Source organism: Periplaneta americana, chromosome 15 (genome assembly GCF_040183065.1).
Source record: "Periplaneta americana isolate PAMFEO1 chromosome 15, P.americana_PAMFEO1_priV1, whole genome shotgun sequence".
NCBI lineage: Eukaryota > Metazoa > Arthropoda > Insecta > Blattodea > Blattidae > Periplaneta > Periplaneta americana.
Genome location: NC_091131.1, coordinates 165,837,260 through 165,861,134, shown reverse-complemented (window position 1 = coordinate 165,861,134; position 23,875 = coordinate 165,837,260). Strand labels below are relative to the sequence as shown.

The 23,875-nt window shown below is 34.3% G+C and overlaps 1 protein-coding gene and 1 long non-coding RNA gene across 5 annotated transcripts in view; one reads left to right on the top strand and one right to left on the bottom strand.

Annotated features, from left to right (window-relative positions):
• ash1 (histone-lysine N-methyltransferase ash1) overlaps positions 1 to 17,872 on the bottom strand; it is a 498,911-nt gene extending 481,039 nt beyond the window's left edge. For 3 of the 4 annotated variants that reach the window (XM_069848493.1, XM_069848495.1, XM_069848496.1), the window contains exon 1: positions 17,575 to 17,872. The gene's annotated coding sequence lies outside the window, so the exon portion shown is untranslated. Of the gene's footprint in view, positions 1 to 17,352; positions 17,427 to 17,574 lie in introns of those variants that run through there. The other variant, XM_069848494.1, reaches the window with a different exon arrangement.
• Positions 132 to 6,235, top strand: LOC138715504 (uncharacterized). Its single transcript, XR_011336369.1, has 6 exons — positions 132 to 792; positions 1,756 to 1,912; positions 2,019 to 2,269; positions 2,532 to 2,657; positions 2,879 to 3,086; positions 3,351 to 6,235. It is a non-coding gene; the product is annotated as an uncharacterized lncRNA (long non-coding RNA).
• Positions 17,873 to 23,875: the final 6,003 nt, after the last annotated feature.

The following is a 23,875-nucleotide window of genomic DNA, read 5'->3' as shown; positions in this document are numbered from 1 at the left end:
TCTTTTAACCACATCACACATTAATATTTAAAATTTAAACTTCACGAAATTTACGAATGCTTAGTAACTTTTAAAAACTAAAGTTCACTTACACCTCTTTGCTTTTGATCGCCTCAATTATAGGGAAGATCAGGTAACTTGATACCCTAAGGGTGAAACCTAACCATTTTTCCCCCATTACTACAAATGCTAGTGGATTATGGTGATTTTCTAGTTTGAAGGTTGAATTTTCTTTTGCCAACTTCGTTTCGAATTTCGATACTGACAAATACTATAAATGGTAGTGATTTTGTAACCGGTATGTTGGCAGCTGAGGCAAATATCGACAATATTTGCCGGTACTGGAGTTCCATGAAATTAAAATTGTACTAGATTTCTCAGCCGGTTACTGGAAGATAGTGAAATTCGAACTTATTAATAATTAATTAATATTAGTATTAATATTAATACATAATAGTTATGTTATGTGTTGCGTTGTGGTTATAATTCAAGAATAGTCAGATAAGTACGAATGAATATAATATACTTGGGCGTGATAATGCACGTGGGTAATGGATAGAAATATTATTTCAAATTTTAATGAATTTCTTTCGTGTTTAGATTTTTATTACTATGTGAAAAAAATGAAATAGTATTGCAGTGACTCCTCCAAGAAAGAAAATGTGTGGCATTCAGAGTACGCTTCAGAAATCTGTAGTTCACGTGTATAATGAGTTGAAGAAAGAAGATAATTAAGAAGGAATTATGCTAACGGAGACAGCAATTTCAACCAGAATAGGACAATTATTAGGAGTAAGTATTCTTAAGCATACATTTCAAAGTGGTATTCAGTTTTAGGAGTTTGCACTAATAATTTCATGATTGTGGTCAAACAAAACAAATTTTTAGGTTAGGCCTAATGTTTAATCAAGTCAGTGATTTTCATATTGCCAAACTAAATACATTTAAGATACTGTAATACTGCAGTAGGTGATAGCTTAAATACATTTACAAATTAGACGAACAAGTAATCAAACAGCACGAAAGTAAATTTCCAGTTTTCTCTTTTGGTATTAAATTAACCGTTCAGATCACAATTTACATGCCACATCGGCCGAAGAAAATACAAGTCATATTGTAATTATTAACTTGATATTGCAGCAAATATTACATGAATGTTGGCCTGTTATGGTGCTTAAAAATAATTCAGTTTTATATAATAACTATATAACATACTCTATAAAGCATAGGAACGTTGACTCTGGCTGAATAATTTATTCATGACTGGTCTAAGTAATATTAAATATGGTGTTTCTTCAGAAAAGCTACCCCACCCAAAGTACTTGTTAAGATATAACACTCGAGAGGACGAGGACGCACTACTGGGAAACTAACCATTTCTCTTCGTCCTGGACCTCTCGCATGTTATATTGGTAATTAGTAACAAGTTTGAGGGAGGGACTACAACAATGCATTAGAATATACAGGTAAGTGTCAAAGGATTTTTGTGCTGAAAGTATTTGTGGCTGTGCACTAAAACCACGTGTTCATCACTATGTAAATATCACAGAAATCAATTAAACAAAATAAAATTATGCCTTCTTTGGTGTAGCTTTTCTGGAGAATTACCTAAATATTAGCCTACTTAAACCTATCGTAGACCCAACCTAACATGTTGATCATTTTCTATTCATATAGCTGTAAATGTTGGTATTATGCATGAATTTTATGATATAACAATTTTTAGAAGTATTATGTTATTGTTTGTTATTACAGCTTGGCTTAACTACAGCCACGAAAGTGATAAATTCACACAAGGGGACCCCACTCGTGACACCAGGAAAACATAGACTACGTAAACATCCAGTGACTGATGCTGATGATTTTACGAAAGATGCAATTGCGAGATTTATTTATGACAAGTTACATAAAGGTAGGGAAGTTACAGGAATTATTGTGTTGATTTATGCAATGTAATTCTGATATTAGTCATAGGCCTATGTATAAAAATATGGCATAATTTTCATTTACTGTTACAGGGGAAGTACTAACAGCAGCAAAAGTTCTGGAACATATGAATGATGATTATGAAACATATTTATTTAGAGTATCCTTATCATCGGTGAAAAAAATTTTGAAAGAGATGAAATTTCTATGGAGCAAAGGGGATCCTTATACACATGTATGAGAAAGTGATGTTATTCGTTTTTAAGAGAATATATAAGAAATGTGGAGCGTGAGAACCCTAAACCCGTAGTATTCTTGGATGAGACTTGGATTTTTATGAATGGTAAATTTCAATGTATTGTGAGACATTGAGTGATTGAATTTTTTACTAACAAATAGATTAACACTTATGTGGAATATGAAATTGCAATTAATATAGGCTACTAGTAATGAATTCAGGTGGGAACAACATGTTTTGCAATTAATAGTTTCATATTATAACTAGAGGTTAGTTATAAAATTCTTGAACGGTTTTCCTGTCTTTAAAATTTTTGTGTCTCTTAGAGTGTCAATGTGAATTGCTTTTCTCTCTCTGTTTTTTTAAGTATGATCACCCACTTATTCATGAAATAAACCAGGTGAAGTTTCCAGTGACATGAATGGTGTTATTCATAGACCAACAAATGAGGATGGAAGATTAGATGCCGGAACGAAAGGTGGATTTATACTCGGTAAGTTATATTGATTTATATTTTACATAAATTTGGCAAGAGTAATTTTTTAAATCAGGGTACAAAAATATAAAAATTGGTGACTAAATAAAAACGTGGGAAAGCCTTTCACCAAAGAGGATCTCATGTCATGTCATGTTATGTTATGTTTTATTTTCTTTATTTAAATGCTGTGAATTCATGTGACGTAATTATATGCCCAGGTATAATTTTTATTGCAGGTGCTGATTTAATTTTTTCATGCAATTGAAAGAAAAGTCAGGACTACCATAGTGCTATGAATAGCCCTGTAGTTGAGAAGTGGGTGCAAACACAGTTGTTGACCTGAGAACATTAGGGCAATGCGTTATTGTCATGGATAGTGCTGCATATCATAGCAGACTTGTGAAAAATCAGCCAACAACAAAATGGAGGAAAGAACAGCTACTGGTGATTGCAACTGAATATAATAGATTTATTGTACTAAATGATAAGAGTTGTACTAATTGATAAGAGTTGATGGTGTGAAATCACCTTTTGATATAACATTGCAATATTAATTTCCATACTTCACAGTCATTATTATTATTATTATTATTATTATTATTATTATTATTATTATTATTATTATTATTATTATCTTTACTACTACTACTACTACTACTACTACTACTACTACTACTACTACTTATAGATGCTACTTTTTTCTTTCAGGTGAAATTGAATCTACATAAGACTCCTAAAACAACAGAGCCTTGCCAATTACTGTTCTGAAGCGGCCTTGTCTTATGTGTTGTGTCTATATACAATTAATTCTTTCAGTTTTTTTTCCCCTTTAATGTAATGAAGTTGTTGGTTGATTGATACCAAGTGTTCAGCAGTTGATGTCATTTGTTACCTTGCACTCCAATATTTAACCAGAAGATTGAAAGCTGTGTAAAGTTAAACAGTCAAGACAATGATCCATATCTTCATTGAGATTTCAGAAATGGCATGGGGAGATTCTGAAATATCAGTTCTTTGTAAATATTTGAGACAATCATGGCCTGTGATAATATGAGTACTGCCACTGTAGATTTTCATAGAAGTTCAGTTATTAAATTAGGTGTATTATTTTTACTATGTATTGTACTATATTTTTGTTTCGCTTAATTGATGAATTATATATGCTGTAAATTGAATAGTAGACTGTAGGTCTATAGCTTAACTGATGAATTGTATGTGCTGTAAATTAAATAGTAGGCTGTATACCACAAGTGATGAATTGTTTATGCTTGTAATGTGAAGTAATTTGCATGATATTTATTATCAGTTTCTGTATATTTCAACTGATTGAATTGTTTATACTTTTAAATTGAATTAACTTGCTTGCTATGTATTATATTTTATAGCTTAACTGATGAATAATTGTTTAGGTTTGTCAATTTAATAATCTGAGTGCCATGTACTTCATATTTTTAGTGGAGCCACCAATGTAGCTTAGTCGGTAGACTCGTTGGCCTGCAAATTCAGAGCTGCACTCGAGGATAGTTTGGATCCCCCATTTGGTCTGATTAGTTGGTTTCTTCTGAGGATTTTCCTCCATCGTGGAGCAGACGCCGGATGGCCTATTGCAATTTTTTCATTTGCTTTAGAATCATTCCGATTTTTGTTACCACATTGTCATGTTCTGATCTTGTTATTCTTTTAACAGTGTGGTAAGATGCAGGTATAGATAACCTTACAGTAATTTTGCTACCTTTCAGCTACCTCATTACCTCCCACTCCATAAAGTTCATGGATCCACGGAAGTACCAGTCGTCGATGTAATTCGACCATTTTGCTTAAAATATTAAAACACTGTAAAATATTGAGATTTCATGCTGTTACGTCCATTACTGCAGCAAGAACATCTGATTTTGAATCTGATAGTATGACAGCCTTCTCAGATTTATGAAGTCGATACTGGAGATTTTGTAAGCTTAAAAGTGTATCTAAATTTTCACTATCAAAATTAGTCAGTGTTTGAAGTTAGTTAGTTAGTTAGTTAGTGGCGTTTAAAAAGGGCGCGTCAGCTACTATGGCTATATGCGCCCTTATCTAAAATCTTTCACTAAACACAAACACAATACAATAACCAGAATGTTTAAAAAGCTAAAAAGCGTTGTCACGGTTAAAATGGGGCAAACAAGTGTTTGAATATAATTCCCTGTAAAAGGGAATATACTGGTATTGTACTACAACACCACTACATCTATGGCTTGGTAAACAGGATCCATCTATAAAAAATACTGTATGTAGTCACTCACTGACCAGATCATTTATCGTTTCTAATGATTTTTAAAATGTCTGGAGAAGTATCACATTTCTTAACATCATCTGTTAAAGTTAACTTATATACTATTCATTTTGAAATAACTTGGGATTGTGTTTTATTAGTAAAGTTTCCCTTAATTGAGCAAGTTTGAGTTCTCCAAGTAGAGTCAAAAAGTCTGTTGGGATTTTGGCTCAGTTTATTAATATTTGTGGACTGTGATTTTTTGTTCTAGACAACCATATTATCTGCAAATGATGAGATTGTCATAAGATCTATTTCTTTAGTTAGACCATCGACATTAATATTGGAAAATGTATTCCTGAAAACAACAATGTGGGAAGCCCAGATGAATCTGTCTCTATTTACATATTTGTGACAATGAATCAAATAATCAAGTCACTGACCCAGTGTAACACTTTATCATGGACACCCTAAGTTTGCAATTTCTTAAGTGATTTATATCTACAGAGCCATATGATCCTTGAAAATAAATTAAAATTGTTAAGTTGTTTTGTTTTCTGTTTAAAATATCTTTAATATCTTGACTAAAATTTAAAATCTGTCCATTTGTTTAATGCAATTCTCTAAAGTCAACCCAATAAAATGAAAGTTAGTTACTAGATTCCAGGAACCAATTCAATCTATGAAATCATCTCTTCCATAATTTTGGCTATCATACTAGTAAGTGGTATCTGTCGATAACTCGAAAAGATATTAGTTGAATAATTGCTTTTCAAAATTGATGTTATGATAGATTTTCTCCAGACAGATATTGTATTTTAGATGAGATTACAAGATAAAAGTAGTGAGTTTGCTTGTTTGCCAACATGTTTAAGAAAATCAGCATGTGTATTGTCTGGACTTGGAGATGTTTTGGGTCTTATGTTATTAAATTAATAGTAATATTCAGTTCTTGATTAAATATTGTTATATAAAGTAGATAGTAGATTTAATATTTCTTTCAGTTTTTCCTTAATAGTCTGACGTACACAGATAAAACTAACAACCACACCACCAACTAATCTAATAGAAATTAAAATATAATTAAATGTAGAAAAAGTAATTAAAATTATAAATACACGTAATAAACCATAACCCCCTAATTTCAACAATATACTATTTTATTCCCTTTTACAACTTGTAGATAATTATTAATTATAGTTATTACTTATTAGCATAATATTTATTGAACTTATTGGCTATTTCACTTCGTTTGAAAGATGTTATTGTGTACAAAAAGCATTTTTTGATGATTGTTTCATGCTGTATGTTGTGTATAAATCTATGATTTCTGGCCATCTGTTCTGTGTAATCCATCTTTTGTATAGAATTAATAAAATATTCTTTTGGTAGTAATTATTTTATTAATTGAGTATTTAATTTTCACCAGCTCACATTTCTTGAATCATTTGCTTTTTCTTATTTAAATTTAGGACACAAGAGCCAAAAAGAGACTTCACAGTTATGTATCATACATTGTTTCAATGACAGACGTGGAGTTGCAGAAATAATAAGTGTAAGTGTAGCATTATTAAGCAATTTACAAACAAATGAAATCTTTAAAAAGGTATCTAGAAGTGAAATTACTTATGGCTTTTAAGGACCAAAATTATTTTTGTAAGTTGATTTATTATTATTTCAGTTTTAGCCTAGTTGTATTATCCATTTCCTTACTAATTTCAAAAGATAATCAGAAGTTCATTCGAATTCCAACCAAAAGTCAATTGGTTATTAATTTATCTACCTTTAGGAAGTACAGTATATGTACGCTGGAATCTTTGAAGTGAAGTGACAATAATTTAATTGGTCTTGGAACAGATTTGATTCTTGAATATTATATACTATACTTTGTTGTATATTTACGTCTAGTAACCTATTAATGCTAATACTAATAATAATGTAAAGGAATAAAAGAATAGAACATAGCAATACATTTCTCATTATTATTGAAACTATTTAGAATAACCTTCCAACATTAAGGTAAAGTACTGTGAGTAAAGAAGTCATTCAGTACATAGGATCGTGATTTTACTACATGTGGTGATATCTGGTAACAGTTGGCAACACTGACAAGGCGGAAATATTTGCTGTTTGGGAACTGAACTTACGTGATCCTCACTATATATTACTAATTGTAGTTACTGTTTTAGAACTTATATTCTAATCCCCAAAAACCATTTAATTTTCATATTGTTGCTCCAGCTTTATTTATCATTTCACTTATTTCAACTTCATGACTCTCATTACCACCTTTTGTTCCCAAAAATAAGTGTTCATTAGATTTTTTTATATCTCCATATTCATCCTCCAAAACAAATTTTTTAGTTGATCTATGATTACCATATACATATATTTTGGTTTTTTTCTTTTTTGTATTCATCATTGAACTCTATTTCTTATATTATTCAATTAATTTACCTGCCATAATTGAAGACCTCCTCAGAAAAAGGATGAAACATCAAATTAATTACATAATTGTGACTTCGATGGAAAAATTTTGAAGCATTCATTTGTAACAATAAATTATTGCATCCAATACTTACTTACTTATGGCTTTTAAGAAACCCAGAGGTTCATTGCTGCCCTCACATAAGCCCATCATCAGTCCCTACCCTGAGCAAGATTAACCCAGTCTCTATCATCATATCGCACCTCCTTCAAATCCATTTTAATATTATCCCCCAATCTATGTCACAGCCTCTCCAAAGGTCTTTTTCCCTCAGGCCTCCCAACTAACACTCTATATGCATTTCTGGGTTTGCCCATACGTGCTACATGTCCCGAATATCTCAAACATCTGGATTTAATGTTCCCAATTATGTCAGGTGAAGAATACAATGTGTGCAGTTCTGCGTTGTGTAACTTTCTCCATTCTCCTGTAACTTCATCCCTCTCAGCCCAAATATTTTCCTAACCACCTTATTCCCATACACTTAACTTCTATTCCTCTCTCAAAGTGAGAGTCCAAGTTTCACAACCATACAGAATTATTGCATCCAATACCTGAATAAACTTGCATCCTGATTAGTCAAATGATTCTGCTAGTAAATATAGGCCTAACGAAACATACCTCTGAAAATATTTTCCTTTCTTGTAAAACATGTAGGTACTACAGATTTGTTGATTACACCCTTATTCCAATTAGGGCCCAAATGCTTGGCAAAATATCTTTTAATACTGCATTTCATCAGTGGTGATATTCAGTGGTTTGCACGAACCAGTTGTTAAATTTCTCATTGGTTCGTCGAACTGGTTAGTTTCAATATTCATATTTACCATCAAGCCTATTAAATTTATAGTAACATACAACAGTCATAAGTTCATAACACACATATATATATATATATTTACCAGAAACAAAACCCATGCCATCTAAATTCACTATACCTGGTTTTTTTAAAGATAGTACATGGCATTAGTGCTGTGATCAGAAAAACAACGGAATGTCACATAGCGTGGTAGGCCTGTTGCTATGGTAACAATGGTTGAGTTGCCACAGTTACAGTTCCCACATGGAGAATGCTCAATAGCTTTCTCAAAGACGTTTTTATAGTTCTCTTAGCGACATTTATTGTGCACATAATGTTATTATTGATATGTTTTGTTTTTCATTCTGTCGATTTTTGTATTTCTTTTTACCTTCGCGTAAATTGTCAATGAATGTTTCAGGCTCAACTGACACGGCCGACAAATTTGCGATTATTTTGCAGTTTGTGTGTGGTTGTGCTGTTGGAGGAACCGACCACATGCAGACTTTTTTTTTGTGGTCGCTTGAAGTCCATATCAACCACAGACAACCACACCACAAGCTTGCTATTTGCCAAGAAAGCGTCTATTGTTTCCAACAATATGGTGTAAAAGCATCTGTCGTTTCCAAAGATACGCTGTCAGCGGCAAGTGGTTGGCATGTTGCATGTGTGAGTTGCGCTCGACCACCGAGCAACAATTCTACAGTTGTTGTGCTGTGGATGATACCGACGTCTCACGACCACAGACGTCAACAATGACTTCAGTTTGTAGTCAGTGTGAGTTAGCATCATCTGTTTCCATATAATTCAATACTAATTTTATTCCTCACCACCCACAGCACAACCACACATAACTGCAAAATAATTGCAAAGTTGTCAGCCGTGTGAGTTGAGCCTTAACATCAATTCCATCATCTGGCACATGGTAGTCCATATTGGCAACACAGCGCTGTAGTTTCAAGCTCTGCCACATAACTGCCATATCCCATCTTTCAAAAAACACGTATAGTGAGTAGGCTACTACTTTTTGTTGATATGTTGCGATAAATTTTAGTTTGCACACGACAATCTTGATGTTCCCTCCCACTGCTTTTGTGCTGTATCGTAAGTTGGCAACCCTCAGTGATTATGTTCAGCATAACATTTAGCCACTTGCAGCCATGTATTCTACATAGTTATAGCCTACATGGAAATGGAATTTGACGGTATATTTCTTTCAAAATATGAATTCTACTGGGAGCTTTGACAAGAACGTTTTTTACAGAAGAAATCAGTAAATCTACTTTAGGGTTAACTTCCTCTTACCACTTTTGTCACAATATGAAAGACATGTGCTACATAAGTGAAATGAGTCATTTTAGGATAAACAACAGTTAATACTTGTTCAACTTTAATCATGTAAGGGGCAGAATAACTAATAAAAAGTAACATTTTATCATACTTAATGCCCTCTAGCCACAGCTTCACTGAACTGATTCACTATACTTTTGCTATTGCAATTTTTTTAAAACATCACAATGTAAAAGAATCCCATATCTTTGTATTCTTCTTCCAAAAAATATTTAAGTACTTTTCCATGAAGTCTGTTTAATGTGTTTGTTACAGCAATTCCTCTATATAATTTTTACAGTGGCCTTTTTTTCCCTTTTGTATATACCGTAGAGATATATATCCTATTTTCTACATCCTCTCCATTTCAAAAGAAGGCCACTTTAAAAAAATGAAAAGATTGATCTTAAAAAACTGTTTACTTTTACATTATGAAAAAGTAGATCAGGAAATTACTCTGTACCAGTACCTAATAAAATAAACTGCAATTGAATTTAAAGGTTTATTTAGCCAGTATAGGTGAGACCTGGCATTTGAGCTGAGAAAGAAGCGAAAGAATGAGTTATCAGAATGAGTTTCTTGCAGGATGGTTACTATTATACGAATCTAATGAATCAGAAGTTCATCTCAGGCTAAAACTTCTCTTCCCTCTCCATAACCATTAGTGGCACATGATGATCTTGCCTCTTCTTCTGTACACAAACGCTTTCATATGCACGACTGCAGTTGAGGAAGCTCTTTTTGGGAACTGCTCCTAATACTTCACCTACAAAACTTGTCTCTACAAGACAAACCTTGGGAAAAGCCAAAAGTCGTGTGAAACAGAATCTGCCCCAATCACCAAGATTAGCAGTCATTAAGCAGTTTGCTACTGAGGTAGGCCTAGTGTGAATAAAATGTCTTCACAAAACAAGGAACATCTTAAAGATTAAAGGATACACTGCATAACCTGTATGCACTAAAAACTGAAATATATACAGTAAAAAATACGCTTTAGGGGTTTATTTGGTTTAATAATATGTGAATGAAAATAATTTAAAGTAACCATCATTTTTATACCTCTGATTGAGGTTATGGCTGATATGTCCATCTATTATTACGCATTACATCTTACTTCACGATATGTGTTAGAGGAAAAACACTATTGTTTGTATACATCTGAAGTCTATGTAATATGTTACTAGTCAGTGATGTATCAAATGGAGGAGGGAAGGAATTAGCCATCCTATTCCTTATCTCGTGGCTCAGTCGCCTCATGAGTGATGCCTTAATGGTGTCACTTATATTCAAACCTGTCTTAGGACAGTTGACTAAAGAAAAAAAAATGACATTTTTATTTTAAAAATTGTTTGTTGCTATTACTGTAATTATTCATTTGACATATTTTAATTGATACATTCTTAACTTATGAAGTGCTCAGGAAAATATTTGGGGTTAAGAGGGATGAAGTTACAGGAGAATGCACAAGGTTACACAACACAGAACTGCACGCATTGTATTCTTCACCTGACATAATTAGGAACATTAAATCCAAACATTTGAGATGGGCAGGGCATGTAGCACGTATGGGCGAATCCACAAATATATATACTCTTCGTGCAACTTATCTAGGCAGCTGGGTCCCCTAGTGCTCTCTCGCTGTCCCGTAGCCGACTGCTAGCTCCCTGACCATCGCTGCTGCAGTTGTACGTACAGTTACAAAAACATCGTTCGGTATTTATTTTCAGTGCATTCCATTGGATATGGTAGGTGAAATGTGTATGGATTCACAAAAATAGAAATGAATCACATTCTTCTTCATCTGTGTACTTTCATTGATAGTGTTCTGCCCAAGGGCAGGCTTTTCACTGTAAACTCACCATTCTCCAGTCTTTCCTATTTTCTGCCTTCCTGTTTGTCTCCTATACGATCCATATATCTTAATGTCGTCTATCATCTGATATCTTCTTCTGTCCCAAACTCTTCGCTCGTTCATCATCCCTTTCAGTGCATCTTTCAGAAGACAGTTTCTTCTGAACCAGTGACCCAGCCAATTCTCTTCCTCTTTCCAATCAGTTTCAGCATCATTCTTTCTTCATCCACTCTTTCCAACACAGCTTCATTTTTTACTCTGTCCACTTCACACACTAACCTTATTCATATCCACAGTCGCCCTCGGTAGCGTAGTTGCTATAGCGCTGGCCTTCTATGCTCGAGGTTGCAGTTTCGATCCCGGCCGAGGTCGATGGCATTTAAGTGTTTAAATGCGACAGGCTCATGTCAGTAGATTTACTGGCATGTAAAAGAAGTCCTGAGGGACAAAAGTCCAGCACATTAGCGATGCTGATATAACCTCTGCAGTTGCGAACGTCGTTAAATAAATCATAATAATAAAAAATTCATATCCACATTTCAAATGCTTCTAGTCGCTTACCTTCACTTCGTCGTAATGACCATGTTTCTGCCCCCATACAATGCTACAAGCCATATAAAGCACTTCCCTAGTCTCTTTCTTAGTTCTTTTTTCATAGTTCCACAGAAGATGCTCCTTTTTCTATTAAAAACTTCCTTTGCCATTGCTATTCTCCTTTTGATTTCTTGGCAGCAGCTCATGTTACTGCTTATAGTACACCTCCAAATATTTGAAGCTGTCCACTTGCTCTACTGCTTCATTTAAAATTCGCAAGTTTACCTTTTTTATTTTTCTTCCTATGACCACGGTCTTCGTCTTGTTGGCATTTAGTCGGCCTGGCTGTCGGAGTTGGTATAGCGCTGGCCTTCTATGTCCGAGGTTACGGGTTCGATCCCGGGTCAGATCAATGGCATTTAAGTATGCTTAAATGCGAAAGGCTCATGTCAGTAGATTTACTGGCATGTAAAAGAACTCCTGCGGGACAAAATTCCGGCACACCGGCGACGCTGATATAACCTCGGCAGTTGCAAACGTCGTTAAATAAAACATACCGGTAAGCATTAATACCATTGTGTTAACCTACCTCTTCTTTCCAGGAGATTTCAGAGTCTCGTTCGGATGTTGTTGCGAATCTTTCCTTATTCTTAGTATGGATCTCGGACTGACAGCTGTATATCTGGCAGCTCTCTCGGTCGCCTTATTAATGTTTATTGTTAAACATTTCTCTTTCGCCTCTTGATCACAACAAGCAACACTGACCTTATTATCCCCCTCTCCTTACTATGTATAACCTTGTTGGATCTCGTATTATTACCAGCCATTGCATGAACACAAAACTACTGTACATACAACGAATTCTACGATCACACTAAGTAAGCAAGCAAATGTATTTTACCTGTCTCGTAGACCGGCCTCCCCTCTCCTGCATCGCTACTGCTAGAAGCTACCTCTCGCTCCCTGCACCCCTCTCTTTTAACTGCCCAGATAAGTTTCACGGACAGTAGTGTGTTAGTTGGGAGGCCAGAAGGAAAAAGATCTTTGGAGATGTTGAGACATAGATGGGAGGATAATATTAAAATGGATTTGAGAGAGGTAGGATATGATGGTAGAAACTGGATTAATCTTGCTCACGACAGGGACCTCCGGTTCTCTAAACGCCGTAAGTAAACATTTTTAATCTTCTAACTTTCCAACTTTTTCTGAACTTCCTTTGCTTTTCACGCAATTATTATGGCAGTAAACAACCAACGATTTCTCCAGGCTCCCTACTGTGAAACTTCTTCTCTTATCTGTCAGAATTAGTTTAAATGCAGGCAACAATCCTTCAACATCACATGAGGTGACAAGTGACTTCATTGTCGCAGGTGTTTAAATACATTCAGTTTTGTTTCTAAGAAATCGGAGTGCATTAACAACATTCTCGTTGCAGCAGTTTCATGACCTCAACAATATGTGACTTTGTCACATGTGTGTAAATAGGCTACATTCATTTTTAGTTCTCTGAAATGAGAGTCTGAATAACATCTAGACGATGCGTATTTTCGCTCTGCCTCCTAAAACATTACACTTACACAGCTAAAAGGCCTATGTACACAGAGTATGCTTCATGTTAAAGCGAAAAACAACTCAACTTATACCCTAGAGAGAAGTAGGCCTATCCACTGTCATCACAACGATTTCATGTGCTCAACAGTAATTAACTGATTGCTGGTCTTATTTCTCACGTATTTTCTTAATATTTCTTGGAAATTATACATACTTTTATCACAGACAAATTTGAAATTAGGTAATAAATCGGGCAAAACAAGAAAAGACACAAATAGGCCTATATGAATTTAAAGTAAATATGCAAAATAAAAAATATATATAAGCATTTTAAAAGAAAAACCCCCCCAAAATATATACTTAATTTATGCAAAATAAAGTTGGCTTTATTCGAACATAAAAACCATGATCGGCAAAGGTTCACTTTTACTTTTTCAATATGCCAAATCAATAAAAAGATGCAATTGCAAGAAATTTTTCCGTCTATTAATGACACTATGGTTTGTGTTCAAAACTCTGCAGTTTGTATGTTTAGGAAGTGCACATGACATTCTATGTTTACTTGTAACAAGAAGACAACAGTTATATTGAGTCGCATGACTGGAAAACAGAAGAGCAAGTGATAAAGACTCTACAATATGGGATTGTGAATGACTTCATTGATGAACTAAAGCAGCACCTTCCATCATTTCTTGATCTCACATTCATTAACAAGATCAATCTCAAGGATTAAAAAGGTAGGTCTGCCCTGAAGAACTAGTGTCAGGAAAACTGTTACACAACACCTCTCAAGACATCATAAACCACATACGGTAACAAATAAGCATAATTACCAGCAACAACACAATATCCTAACACATTACCGCCAACATCAGAAAATTAGTCATTTCTCCAGAAAAACTGCACTCAAGGAGGCACATCTCCCTTCTCCCTGTACTAATCACCAACAAAATAAGCGAGAAGTCCAGGGAAAATTACTAGGGAAATGATCCGTTGCTCTAGTAATGCGTCCTGGACCTGCGTATTACACTGCTCTGCATAACAAAAGGATGTGGGGGGGGGGGGGGCTACAACAGTGCATTAGAATCTAAAGTTAAATATAAATTTTTATGTTGAAAGTATTTTGGCTGCTAACTAAACCAATGCATTTATTACTACAGACGTGGACAAATTATTAACAAAATTGACGATTTTTATGATAATTCTGTTTACAAAATTTGACTTTTCAATTTACACTACAGTTGACAATTTTTCATATTTCTATCATTATAGTTGACAGAAAAATGCAAAATTGTCAACTGTAGTTTAAATTGAAGGGCCAATTTTTGTAAGAATATATAATAAAAATCTTTAATTTTGCTAAAAATTTGTAAATATGCAAAAATGTCAACTGCAGTCTAAATTGAAGAGTCAAATTTTGTCAGAATATAAAATAAAAATCTTCAGTTTTGCTAATTATTTGGAAATATCCAAAATGTGAACTGTAGTCCAAATTGAAGAGTCGAATTTGGTAAAAATATATAGTAAAAATCTTCAGTTTGTAAATATGCAAAAATATCAAATGTAATCCAAATTGAAGACCCAAATTTTCTAAAAATATACAATACAAATCTTCAATTTTGCTAATAATTTGGAAATACGCAAAAATGTCAACTGCAGTCTGAATTGAAGAATCATATTTTGTGAAACTATATAATAAAAATCTTCAATTTTGCTAATAATCTGTCCACGTCTGTATATAGTGCATCTCACAGAAACCAGTGTTCAAGCAAAAAAACAAATTTGTGCCATCTTCAGTGTAGTTTTCCTGGACAATTACCCAAAATTATTCATCTAGGCTAAAACACATCACAAAATAAGCCACATTAGGCACTGACTCTTGGTGACTTAGCTAATGTAATAAACAAGAGGATATCAACGCAAAATATAGTATGGCAATCTTCACTAAAGCAGTAGGTCACTTTGCTGCTGTAGTTTTGGTCAAGAGAAAATAATCAGTCTTTTACGAAAATATTTGCAACGGTCATAATTACAGTATTTACTGCTTCGTGAAGTTTATCATCAGTTCCTTACCATATTCTACAGTAGACCCCCGATGTCTAAGTAACACGAGGCCATGGATTATAACAAGTTAGAGTGGGTTAGATGAAGGAAAGGGTAAGTGACATAAAGGCTAGGGTGCACCTTCAATTTACCATGACAACGTTTTAGTTCATTTTAGCATTGAGCTTATTGTACTGTTTATGTTTTTGTTTTGAAGAATTTTAAATACTGGTAAGGGCGCAAATAGCCACAGTAGCTAATATGTCAATTTAAACCCCACTAACTAACTAAAGGCTAGGTTTATAGACCCATAGCATCGTCACTTTTTCCTTCTATTCGACCGATTCTATTACGTAAAACAAAAATTGGCTATCTTTATACTTTAAAAGTTAAATTCTCATACTTTAAATCATGCAACTAAGAAGTCATGCTTTTTAAGTAATTTTATCATAAAAAAAACCACTTTGTGCCCGTCTCGTACGAAATTCCCCCCCCCCCACATATTGTTATAACAAAAGAAAGCGCAACGGAAATTCAAAATTTTTAACAAGTTAGTTCTATTATTATAGGAATGGTATATCATACAGGGACAGAGACAAAATGAGATACCTTATTAGTAGGATGCCAAATGGTGCCGTACCCCACTAGGAACCTACATTTTGGTATTTTTTCATATCACTGCATTACCAATAAATATTCCACATTTCGGTAATTGTTCACTTCTCTACCAAATTGATATAGGAACGGCCAAGTTGCCGAGGTATGTCACAAGGTTAGTAGTTGAGGGGATATAATATAATTATCCTACCAATGTGACAAGGTCACTTATACATCCCCTCAACTAACCCACTACCGGTAATCTTGTCTCGTATCTCGGCCGTTCCTATACAAATTTGGCGGAGATAAAATTATAATTATTACTCGACCGAGGCGAATGGAGCCACGGGCGTAATGTGAACTTTCGTGATGACGTATTACGAACGCAGGAGCAGTACAAGTGGCGCTCCGGGCTACAGGACTCCACTGGGCTCGGTCGAGTAATACCTTCATGTTCGTATTTTCCGCTTTTATTTTCTTTTGCAAAATGTTGTAAAAGTCCTAAATTGGAGATTTTGAAGAACAAAATCAATTCTATGAATTTGGCAGAGAAGTTAAATTAATTACTCAAATTTCATTAAAACACATTACCGGTACGACGACTTAAGTTATAACTCCGGTGCCTGAGACCAAAAGGGCCTACTACTGATTTTCCTCTTAAACACGAAGTTCTGCACCTTGATTAATCAAACTAAATTTATACAGACTACAAATAGAACTGGTCACTCTACCATGTTATCGTCTGCCTTAGTTGTGTCATGAGTGAAGCCTTATTGTTGACACTTATGAGGTTCGGACTGTTCACTAAACATACATGGTATAAGTTACATAATAGGCATTTTATGGCAAAATAAAACATTATGTTTACGTCGGGAAAGATATTTACCACAATGATCCAATTCAAAAATAGTTGTACATGCAAATCTAGCTATAAAGACGTATAAAGACACACTTGTTTATCTCCATGTAGCGATAGGCCTATTCAGTTTAGGCTATCTTCATGCAGTAGGCCTACTTTATAGAATAATAAACGGCGTAAGCTATAATCTGAAATTTAATACCACTGAGCTCCAACGGGAGCTCCTTTTTTCCTAAGGATTTCATACGAACTAATCAAGGCCAGAACAACTCCAATGAACATTAACTATCAATAAGTATCGATTCTAGAACTGCAATTTACGGTAATTGAATGATGTATTATGAATAATGTTTGCTAAACAACTTATTCGGTCAATATGAGATTCCTGTTAATATCAGAAGTAGTACCTTGTATAACCAAAAGACGCACAATATTTACATACACTCGCCATCCAATTAGCTGTAAACTTCCGGTTTTTCTCTTCAAGCTACAAAATCTCATGCACTTTTACAAATGAAAAATATGGCGCAAATTGATATTATGATACAAATGCACACACATTCCCTCGCAAGAAACACATCCGTACATAAGCATATAAACTCTCTCTCACAAACAAGAAAAATGTTTACCTGAAACCTGAAACACTTCCATCATAAACACACAATACTAAACAAAATGGCGATGAATAATTGGTCAACGGATGTAGGATAAGAGAGATGGCAGAAAGCATAGGTATTATTAACTGTTCACTTTTTTCACTAATTCCAAATGTTTTCTTTTTTTTAGTACGCACTAATTCCAAAGTTCATTTTTAAATATTCATTCTGGTGAGCGACAATCATTATATTAACCGTTTACTATTTGCAACATGTATCTCGCACTTCCACCGCAAACCCCAGATGTCACCCACAGCACGTACTGCCATCAAACCAGAACAGCCAACCCCACGGTAAGTCAAAATGAGATCATTGACACAGCAGACAAATCGACACGAATGACTGGACTGTCTTCACCACTACATGAAGGGGGGTTAAGTGATATGCTGTTTCAAAGGGTTAAGAGAGGGGGGGCGATAGTTTGCGCACACCTTATCGAATCCCAGCAACCCCTTCAGCACCCATTTCAAATGACTCATAGTAATAATCATTGCAATCTTAGTATTGTGTTTAATCAAGTATAGAATGATAATGAATTAAATGTAATTTTAAGTTAAGACTTATTGTATGTTAAGAAAGAGAGATACCTTCACAATTTATACATATTTATGCATCATTAAAGAAGACTTATTTAAATTGAATTTGGAGCAGATATCCCATCGTTAACTGTAGGCTACTCATCTGAAGATTTCTGATTTATATAATCTATATTGTTCACTATTAAATGTAATATTAATTCTTGCAATTCTCATCCAAGATTACACTCAGGAATAACGTGTAACTTCTAATAATCAAAAGTAGATAGGATACATAGTATATGTTGCAAAAGTTTATGGGTGAAATGCGAATAGACTGTAATAATGATTTAAAATTTTCTCGTATTTTGTAAGCTACCGTACCATATTATTAATTTTGTTTCAAGCGTTCGGAACGTGTCTTAATCACAGTTGTTACCTATAAGTTTTTGTATTTCAGCTCATTGATAATTTTTATAGTTCAGCTCATTCATAAGTTTGCAACTCAGCTCACTGGTAAGTTTTTGTAGTTCTGCTCATGACAAGTTTTGCAACTCAGCTTATTGTTGCGACAATCGTAAATACAAGGCAATGTAACTAGACTACTTGTAAGGTAGGCCATTCGTGGCTCTATGGCAGTCTGAACTAAGCTTTCCGATGACGTTGCTGTGAAGCCGTTGCAGTATACGTAACTCGCCTTTGTTCACGTCGTGTATTTAGTGAGAGTATTATTACTGAGCGTTTTTATTTCTGTAGTACGTGAAGTTTCGATGTGGGTAATCATAATAACAGCTGTGCCGCCTCAGTGTGCAAAAATTCTGGCCGGAGCAATAGGGATATCCTGAACTAGCACCAACAGATAGCGCGCATGTACTTTGAGGGATACGCTTTGCGTGTGCATTTGTTTTCCGGTATATAAACATTGCATAGTTACAGCCTGTTTATACGTCCATAGCTTATTCACGGTTTATTAGTAACGTTTTCTGTCTCAACTCTGCATAAGTCTCGTATAAAAACTATACACGGTTTATTAGTAAGACTGTGAGGATTTACGTAGTGTATTAGTACATAAAATACTATTTAAAACAATTCAAAATGCCAAATTTTTGTTGTGTTCCTGTATGTAAAAACCAGGGAAAGCCTTTTGTCTTCATTCAAGTCCCGAAATATTCTGAATATATGCTTTGAACCTTTAAAAATACAACTAATTATATTTCGTCTCGAAAGTGCTAGCTATTAAACAAAAAAAAAAACTACTTCAAGTAAGGAATTGCTGGCTACAGTTTCATCTTGGAAGAGGGAAAACAAAAATTAATAAAAACATATGCAACCTCGACAGCAAGCTATGTTAACGTAAATTATATTCAGTACTTCTAGGAGTCTCCAAAGGTTACCCCTACAGTAAACTCTCGATTAACTGAGATGTTTATCCAGGACGATCCATAGTGAAATCCATTTCGTGAATAATGTTTTTAATGTGCTGTAGACTAATTATTAAAACCATGTTATTACTTCAAATTTTCAAAATCATCCTACATAGTATTCAAAACTGCATGTCCTTAACCTACAAAACACAATAATAATCGTGAAACTACTGCGATTATATTATATCTTATCAAACATTCCATTTGATCTTTCTGCAACTAGAGAAAAAATACGAGGAATTCAATCTCGATAGTCCCTTCCCTATATAAAAAAAAAAAAGACATTGGTGGCTGCATATTCTGTTTTTAGCGTACGGTACTTGCAACACTAATGATTAAAGAGGTAATATTCACCTTCGTCAAAGTTCCTTTTTTTTATTTCTTTTTTATTTGTGCACTTCGTTCTCAAAATTCTCGTTTAGGTTTATGAATATTCAATTTATTTGTATCCATATTCTGCGTACTGCAGATATCTCCATCCATCTCGTAAGGAGAATAGTTCAGTATTATACAAGTTAACGCTATTATTTATTGTAAATTAAATTAAATTATGGGGTAAGAAAATACTTAATTATATTAAATTATACTAGGTTATACAAAATAATTATAAATATAATTTTGACACGCACAGAAAACCAACAAGCGGGAGACAATCAACTGCAGCATATGACATAATATAGCCCTACAACACGTTGTGCCGCATGGAACGCTCCTGCCATCTAACGGTAAAACTTCGCATAAGATATCCCTATTACAACTTATACAATTAAATTATAAAAGTCTTTGATTAAAGCCTAGTTCCGCCGGTGCTTGTTTCCTTGCTGGCCAGAAAGCTTGGTTCTCTGATGGGTACGGCGATGTCCCGTGTTTGCTACTATGCTGGTTGTTGTTCTCAATGAGCACAAACAGAGCCTTCTTCAGTTACAAGCCGGAGCCATACGTCGGCAACACTGTAATTAACTGTCAAACGGAGGCCTACGATACGGAACATATGTTTGTGCTCATGCCGATTTCCAATGTAAATTAATGTTACAATATAAGTGTGTCGATGGAATTATGTTCTCGGTCGTACCAAACGTTAATTGTTGGTGTATTATAATCTAAGTGCGTGTTGGTGATAAAAACAAGACAATAAATGAAAATATGGCTACAGTCGTTAGCAATTTTTACGGTTCGTATTACTGACAAAGTGATTGACAATTCTTCTAAATATTAAATACTGTATAAACTGCATTTTTATAGTCTTACTTGTGGTTTGTGGTGTATCAGAATTCTGACCAAATTGTTGGGTCTCGCCTGCTTTATCAATAAAGTTACGCCGTTGATTTTAAAGTTCATTGTAAACAGCTGTTTTGTGATTCCATAAATGTTACAGTTTTGTTGAAGATTCGGAATGCCTGCTATAAGTCAGAACTATATATTATTAGTAGATGCATACACTCACTTTGTTGTTTTGAAGGTTCATTTATTAATATTATTTCTTTTGTAATAAATTAGTTATAAACATGTTTCTTTTCACTTTGTATTTACAGGATTTAAAGTTCACTGAGTTTACGCTAATTGGCACATTTTAATAGATAATGATGTGTTTCGTTACGTCTTATGTTTCTTCATTTTTCATTGCCCTTGGCCTATTTAAAATTATATTTTAGAAAGTATTATTGTCAATTGTCTACAGAAGGTCATGGTTTGATCAATGTGTGCTCTTTCATTTCAAACGTTTATCTGCTTAACATCCTTAACTCTTGATTATCTGAAGACTTATTTATTTCGTCTCTTCATGTGTATATTAGGAAGTTTTTCCATCATGTGAATCTTCAAGAAATTCAGTGTGTTTTCTAGTGACTTTATAGGTGTGTTGATTTTACATAGCAACAGTGCTTACAATATTAATTCGTTTTATTTCGTTTTTGTGTAGTTCATTTACGCGTTTTAGTTTAATTTATCAGTGATGTCAACCAACATCCCTCTGTCTACTCCTTCTCATTCTACTAACATTTCTTCTGTCACTTGTAATTTATGTGATAAATCTTTTACTCATCGAGGCATCAATACCCACATTTCGAGATGTCGCACAACAGAAGATTCTTCGCTGGATATTACCCCATCAGCAGTAGGAAATCCTTACGATATTTCTACACATATTAATGCTACCAATGAACCTGATGATAATGATTCATCATGCGACAAAATAAAATTGAATGTATTTACTGCAAAAAGTTGTATGATAAAATGGGTGTTCATAAGCACTTGAAAGTGGCTCATGGTATACCGCTACAGTCAACTGCACTTAACATCCGTCGGCTCAACTGCAGTATTTGTCCCGTTATGCTGTAACTAGAGGTGAGGAAAAATAACGTAACAGTTATTTTGGAACCCTTCCTTGTTTGGAACTGTTCCAAAAAGTAACAGCACCTTGGAATACTATGTTCCAAAATAACAGTGTTCCTTTGAGCTAGTACGAAATACTTGCGGTTACAAATACGCGTTTAACTTTGGAACTACATTATGACAACGTATGTTCCACAGAACGGAACATGTTTGATACTATTGAAAACAGTGACGCCAACTTTTGGAAAACAGTGCGTGGGCTCAAGTATTTGACGAGCCTTAAGTTAAATAAATCTGACAACACGACAAATTATTGGGTGGGCTCGGATCATGGATAAATATATAATAGGATGCGAAACTGCGGTCAGCACCATCTGGATTTGGGGGTTTGAAATAAGGTGATCAGCGCCCAACGTCGTAGGTGATGAATATTAGAACTACGTGTTGGGTACATTACCCAGAGTTCTCTATTTATCCGTTCGAGATATTGCTGTACGGGAGAGTCGAAGAGCCGAGATGGCGGACTGAAACTTGCTATTAAGTGAACATAAAGTGATACGTGTGTGTATAAGCAGTGTATGTTAAACAGTGATGTTTATGGACGTTGTAAAATTAGAGTTGTTGAATGTATTGTAAAGTAATAGTAATATAATAAATTGAACTATCTAAGTAGTTCTTGCAGACTTTTCCATTGTGCTGTACAATAAATACCCAAAAAATACAATCCCAATTATCTAACCTTTTGCTTTATTTTTTTGTCTCTGTCTGGTTATATTTTAATCGTGTAGTGTAAAACACATCGTCTCTTTTATCTTCCTGTTGGCTCCGGTAAGAATTTTCAGTAGAATATGCTGTGAGAAATAAAACTGTAAATGTTTTCTTTTAAATTGGGTTAGTTTTGAATATCGATGAAGGTGGGAGGGAATATTTTCTGCACAGTTTAACATTTTCGTAACCAGGTGCGCTGCTAAATGCATGGATAATTACTCTTTTCGCTACTTGGTGCGCTGCTAGATGTAATAACGCCCCTCCCAGAAATAGATGGCAGCAAGATCAATTTATACAACAGCGCCTCTAAAATGTGTTATGGGAAACTCATTAAGTTTCGCATCCTATTATATATTTATCCATGCTCGGATTCTACGAGCCCATATAAGTTGGCCACTGTTTGAAAGCAGAATTGGGAATCCTTTTGTGGTACTGAAATAAATGTTGGAAACTAAAGTAAAATATAAATAGTAAAGATACGAAGCTAGTCTTTAAAAAATGTACACATTATCTTGGAACTGATGTTAATTAAGTATAGGATCAAATAACATTATGCCTGTATTATACTAACTACATAGTGAATTTTATCTAGGGAGATGAAAATATATAGGTTATGTTTTATTTCCAAATATTTTACAGTTTTAGTTTCATTACCAATTCTTGAAATTAAACTAAAGTCTGTTGAAACATGGCTGTATTGTAGAAGATCTTCTGTTTAAAAAAAGTACAACGGTAAATTTTCATATTTTATTACAATGAGATTATTATTCTTCATGACGGTACATTATTAATATGAATTTTAGCACGGCCGAAATGATTATAACATTTATTTACGCATTTTTGGAGAAATTTAACACTACTGTGACTTTCAGCTAAGCAGAAGAGGAAAAATAGGTTATGTTTTATTTACCACTGAGATCCATTTCGATTTCATGACCAATTTACAAATAATTTAAAATTACATTACATTTCATGGTTCGAACAAACCTGATCTAAGAATTCAATTTAGCATCAGAAAAGACTTCATTTCCAGCAATTCACATGTCGACTCATGACATCGTACTGTATCACATGGCATACAGGGAATTATGTGATCATTTAGCGTCCTAAACACCACTGTTATATTTCATACTAGTCGTACGTACATGTTCCTAAATACCACTGTTACATTACGTACTAGTAGTACGTGGCTCTTCCACTGTTACATTAAATACTCCTGTTATACAAAATACTTGC